The sequence below is a fragment of the Panicum virgatum genome, chromosome 8K (assembly GCF_016808335.1).
Source record: "Panicum virgatum strain AP13 chromosome 8K, P.virgatum_v5, whole genome shotgun sequence".
NCBI lineage: Eukaryota > Viridiplantae > Streptophyta > Magnoliopsida > Poales > Poaceae > Panicum > Panicum virgatum.
The window spans coordinates 44,247,892-44,254,254 of NC_053143.1; the positions used below are offsets into that span (position 1 = coordinate 44,247,892).

Genomic DNA, 6,363 nt, shown 5'->3' on the forward strand with positions numbered 1-6,363 from the left:
AACCTCCCATAGGTCCTGACCTTGTAGGTAGGACTCCATGTAGGTCTTCCAATAGCCATAGTTATGACTATTGAGCTTCTTGATCCCACTGCTTGCGCCAGCAAGATCTGCCATGGTGAATGACGCCCAGCTATGATACCATTTGTTGGATATTGAGGTGGCCCTAAACCCACTAAGTTGAGGATCTACCCCTATGACACACCAACCCACTCCAAATCGGTCAGCTTCTAGTTACTTAGTGTACCGGATCCTTTTGACGGCAGAGCCGCCTTTTGCTTCCGGGAGGCAGAGCCTACCAACAGATGAAGCTGGCTTCCGGGTGACAGAGCCAACCTTCGATGAAGCCCAGACCCTTTTGTGATCCCGGGTGACAGAGCCAACATTCGATGGATCACAACTTATACACTAAGTACTTAGGCTTAACCGGGAGACCAACACTTATAAAGACACTTACTTTATTGGAGCAACAAAGTTACAAAGGAACACACACCTTTAAGTGGCTAGCCTAGCACTCACCCTTCTAGCCCTACCACAACTCATCTACCTTGCTCATGGATGGATATCATGGCAAGGAGGAGCTCTCTATTTATAGGGTTACAAGGCCATTGGATTATTGACATGTGGCAAAATCATAGCCCTTGATCTAAATTCTACACTCTTCCATGAAAATACCTAGTTCTAGAAATATCTTTGATTTACTTTATTTAGATATTCTAGAGAACTCTATGGAAAATATCTTATCCTTAAATTGTGGAGAAGAGTGTAGAAGTTTGACTTACTTCCTTCAACAGAACATATGACTATGGTACATCCAAATGGGAAAGCAAAAGACAGCAGGATCCGCCCGCCACGGCTGACTCGCGTTTCACCGATTGGAAAGAGATACTCCATCTCGGCCTGAGCCCCCTCCCCTCCACTTGTTTCGCTGTCTCTGCTTTATTTTTTTTAGGAGAAATCAGTAGAGAGAGGGCTCGTACTGGACGCTCCACGCCTCCACCTGGTTTTCTCCGAGGCCGGCAGGTCGACCCACGACGCACGGCCACCCTGAGGTTGAACCTCCGCTAGGTACGCACTGGGCACTTCCTTCCTTTGATTTCGGAGCTGCAAGCATAGGTGAAAGCAAACCAATTTTTCCCTTGTAGCAGTTTCGGAAAGGTTGGATGGACGGCAGGAATGTCTTGGAGCGTGTGCTCGCCGGAGACCAGAACCCAACGAATCTACCTTTAGCACTTTTACAGAATATCACGGAGAATTTCTCCGAAGAGAGAAAGATCGGTGAGGGCGGATTCGGAAAAGTTTACATGGTAAGATCATTTTTTTCTTTTTAAAAAAAATACATAAGTAGTAGGTTTAGATCGCCAAGACGCTAACAGGATACCAAAGATGCATAGCTTCACCAAAGTACCAATCTGTTTCAGCGGCAGAGCTTCGACGAGACTGCAGGGGGATGGGGCAGGCTTAGAGATAAACACAAATGTAGACTAGATTTGATGTTTTTTCTCAAGATGTGTAGGTGATGGAAATTTGTGTTTATTGATGATGAACTTTTTTTTAAGGAATTTATTTATGATAATTTTAAACTCATGGGGAGCTAGGCCACCCCTGGCCTCAAGGAAGCTCCACCCCCTGCTCTGTTTTCCTGGGATTCTCTGGATGGTGTATTACCAAAGTTGAGTTCCTTGTGTTGTGTTAGGGGTGCAAATTGGTGTTCCCTAGGTGCACCTTCAATCCACTTTAGTTCAAAAATTTTTACTATTTCTCAAAAGTGAAATCATATTTTGAAAAAGTAGTACAAAATATTGAACTAGGGAGGATTGAAGGTGCATCTAAGAGTCACTTGTGTGCACCCAATTTTCCGAGTTTCCTGTAAAGTTCCTCATCAGGACCTGAATGCTGCCAACAGGGTGTTCTCCGAAACGGGAATGTTGCCGTGAAGCGGATTGATGTGAACACAAACACATTGGATGACAAGCTATTTCGTCGTGAGTTTAATAGCCTGATGCAGGTTATTAACCACCGGAATGTAGTTCGGTTCCTCGGCTTCTGTCATAATACAGAAGGTGAAGCGATAAAAGAAACAGGGTCAGAAAACTTTGTTTGGGCCCAGAAAAGAGAGATTACTCTGCTTCGAGTATGTCAGCAACGGGAGCCTTGACAAATATATTACTGGTACGACAATGTTGCATCACTCCATTTTGGCTCTTCTTTTTTTGCTTCTTTATCTTCTTCATTCAGTAGTGTGCTTCTCAAGCAGTCAAGCCACATTCCAAAAATAACTAGGGACAGACTTCCATTAATTTAGTTTAGCATAAACTACTACTTATTTTTTGGTTTTTTTCTTCTGTAGATGAATTAAGAGGACTTGAATGGGATATTCGTTATCAAATAATCAAGGGAATTTGTGAGGGTTTGCATTATCTTCACAAGGAAAAGTCTATTATTCATATGGACCTCAAACCTGCCAACATACTACTAGATGATGGCATGGTGCCAAAAATTACTGATTTTGGTCTGTCAAGGCCTAATAAAAACACATGTACTGCAGGGGAACGTTTTGGAACACGGTAAGCGCTATGTATCAAGAGCATCCATTCAAATTTCTTTGACATTTTACAGCCTACCTTTCCTTTCCACCATGATCATGCATCAGACTGTTGATTTTCTTGCAGAGGATATTTTGCTCCAGAATACATGAACGATGGCAAAACTTCATTCAAATCTGACATCTATGGTTTGGGTGTCATAATCATAGAACTAGTAGCGGGACGTAAGGTTGTCAACGACAGCAACAGCAATGTAAGAGTTCAGTTTATTCAAGCATTTCGAGAGGTGTTTTATCATCTTGTTCTTGAGCAATAAGTCGTTTTATCATATTGTTCTTGAACAATAAGTTAGCTTATATAAGTTAGAGGACAAACAAAGCATGTCTTTAATTCCTTAATGGGCACTAAAAATTGTTAGGTCGATACAGAACACAGCCTGCACTTGGTTTTGCACTAAATAAATATTCTGAAATCACCATAAACAACTACCATTTCTGAAATGTAGGTACTTCGGAGGTGGAGGCACAGGTGGAAGAAACCACCGACGCTGCAACAGTACCAACAGTTAACAAAATGCCTCGAAATAGCGGAACGTTGCAGGAAACAAGAACCAAAAGATAGACCTTTTATATGGGATATAATCCCTTATCTCAGTGAAACTGAAAGCACGAATGGGCACACTGACCAGATAATAAGTTTTTCGTTTGCTCCCTAGCTAGCTAAGAACCAAGGGCGCTATTATCTTAGACAATGCAAGTGGTGCCTCCAATATTTGTTCATTTTTCCAGATAAGCAAACTAGCTACTACCTCCGGACCGTTTTATATTATAAGGCGCCCATCACAGATTAAGATTCAAAACTTTATAATCTTTGACCAACAATATAACTAATAATTTTTAGCTTTTATAATATAAACTTGATACGGTTAGATTTGAAACAAAATATAGTCTCCAATGATCATAAGTTTATAATCATAAACAATATAATATGAATGGGCTGAGAGAAAGCTACAAAGAATCCATATGGCCAGCAACTAACTGTATTATTAGCCTTTCTCTTAGAGACTACATTAATTTCGCTTCTGAGAAGGACACTGAGTTTTACCAGTTAGCAATGCAAGTTTGTAGGGAGCTGCCTGAGTTCGAGACTCTGCCACTTCTAATGAAATTGGAGCGTATCAAAATCAATTGGTTACACACAGTTTGTCGCTATGCACCACACATTCACTAGTGTCTATAGTCTATTTTTTCCACATATTATACTAAATTGAGTGTAAATTGCTTATTTAAGGCCCTAAACGAATTCAAATTTAAAAAGTGGTCAACTACAAAGTTTCATAACGTTTTGAGATCTACAACTTTTATTTTGGCTATTTTTCCATCCAATGCTGTGTATAAAATTTGAAATTTGCTTGCCAGATCTAGAGCGCACGGCAAAGCCTGGTCATTTGCCGTGTGCCAGATCTAGAGCACACGGCAAACATCTTTTTTTTAAAAAAAATCTACATGGTGTACCAAATTAATTAGTTAAATATAGCAAATAAATATAAAAATGTACCAAATTTTAATATAGAGTGCCACATGTTGTATGTGAAGAGCATAAAAGGTTTCGAGGTGAGAAGAGAAAAAAAATTTATTACTTTGCCGTGTGCAAAAAAAGCATACGACAAATTTATTACTTTGCCGTGTGAAAAAAAGCACATGTGCCCAATATCTGCCGTGCGTTTTTTTGGATGACACATGGCAAAAGTGTTGTTTGCCGCGTGTCTGGAAAGTTGTCCACGGCAAACTTTGAGCACACGGAAAATACGGTCTTTCCTGCAGTGACACATGAACTTTTTATTTATGTGTAGGGATTCCAATTTTGTTTTCTAGAAAGCTTCAATATCCAACGAAGTTAGGTAAATTTGAAAATAAAAATCAATTCGGCCAAGCCTATATGAAGTTTTTCAAAATTTAAAGATAATTTTATTTGAATAATTAGTTTCCATCATTCTTGGCGCATAGTCATGCAACTATAGTGGTAGGTTCATTCCACAAAATAGCAATAATAGAAGTATTAGCGCAATTAGAGAGGAAACACGATATAAAAAAATAAATTCTAAAAATTCTTATAAAAATCAGAAACATTCGACCATCTACTCAACCGACTATAATCATCATCAATAGTATAACCATCAGGATCTATAATCTTGTCTACATATTTACCCAGCTCTGCCATTATAAAATAAATATAAACTAATCTTCTAAGAACTAAGGGCCTGTGTGGAAGAATTCTACTCCATGTGTTTTTTTTAATTACAAAAGATAATTTCAAATCTTTCCTACTAATTCTTGTGTATTTCCTAGCCTCTGGGGCTACCCACGTCACCCCGAATTCCTCGACAGGTGGGGATGTAAATTTTGCAACCACCCAAACTTTGGTGAAATCAACTCGCGGTCCATGGACGGCAATTTTGCAAAAGGATTCCCAGACTTTGTGAATACTAATTTTACAAAACCTAAACTTTTGACACACACTCTATTGACGGTAATTTTATGAATAACCACCACTACTACAATAACTATTTTTTGAGGCGGTCAAAAATAATTAACTGAACTGCCTCGGACCAAGGCTCGCGGTAAATAGATGATTTATCGAGGCAGTTTTTGCTGTCCGCCTCGGTTAATCAAAAAACATTTAAAAAAAGAAAAAGCCCGCTAGTCTGCCGAGCCCATCACGGGTCCGCCAAGCCCATGACGCCGCCGGCCGGTTCCGGTGGCACCCGCGCCGCCGCAACTCGCGTCGAGCCGCCGTGCTGGCACTAGGTCCACCGGGATGTGGACTCGCAGCGCCCGCCGCCGCGACACTGCTACCCGTCCTCGGCCGCGCCACCGTCGTGCTATGCCTACGCCCTCCGCCGTACCTCCACCACCACGCGCCGGAGGGAGGGAGGGAGACAGGGAGGGCGCCGCCGGGAAGGTTGGGGAAGGGGCCACTGGGAGGGAGGTTGCCGCCGCCGCACCATCGCCGGATGCGCCACGTGTGCTGCCAGATCTGCTCCCCGCGCCACCGGATCCACCCCCTGCTCCCCGGATTGATCCCGGCGCCGCCGGATCCACCCTCCCGCCGCCGAAGCAGGGGCGTCGCGGAGGGAGGGGGCGCGGCTGGCGTCGGGGGTCGGAGGTGGGGTGGCGTCAGTGGCCGGAGCCTGGAGGGGATGAGGCGTGGGGGGGGGGAGAGAGAGGCAGGCAGGCCGCCGGGCCGTGGGAGAGAGAGGGAGGGGAGGAGAGGGGCGCGTGAGATGAAAACCTAAGTGCAGTATATATATCTGGAGCCATCTATCAAGCCGAGTTGGGTTTTTCTTGGCTTGGCCCTTTTAAACGAGGCGGACTTCTTATAAATAACCACCTCCAAAATGCCATTTTTGGAGGCAGACCTCTTATAATGCCCGCCTTCAAAAATATATTTTGCAAGGCGGTTTTTTATAACTGCCTCAGTTAATAAAAAATGACCGTCTAGATTAATCGCAGGCATTAATTGAGGCCATTTTTAAAAGTCGTAGTTAATATTTTTTTTGTAGTAGTGCCCCTTGACTTTGGCGAAACCAATAACATCAAATTCACAGAAAACCACAAGACTTTTGCTAAACCAACCCCCTTAATGTGTATCACACTGCATAGATATATTTCAATGGTCCACATCTCACACACATACATTCAACAATCCAAATCAAATTTGACCGACCCGCAACAAAACTTTATAAGCATGGATATATACGTTTGCAGTGGCGGAGCTAGCAAATATTCCAGGGGGGCAGCAAAATCCATTCCACTGCCAC

At 42.7% G+C, this 6,363-nt stretch overlaps 1 pseudogene; it reads left to right on the plus strand.

Annotated features, from left to right (window-relative positions):
- Positions 1–814: 814 nt before the first annotated feature.
- LOC120644826 lies at positions 815–3,407 on the plus strand (annotated as a pseudogene).
- The last annotated feature ends 2,956 nt before the right edge of the window (positions 3,408–6,363 follow it).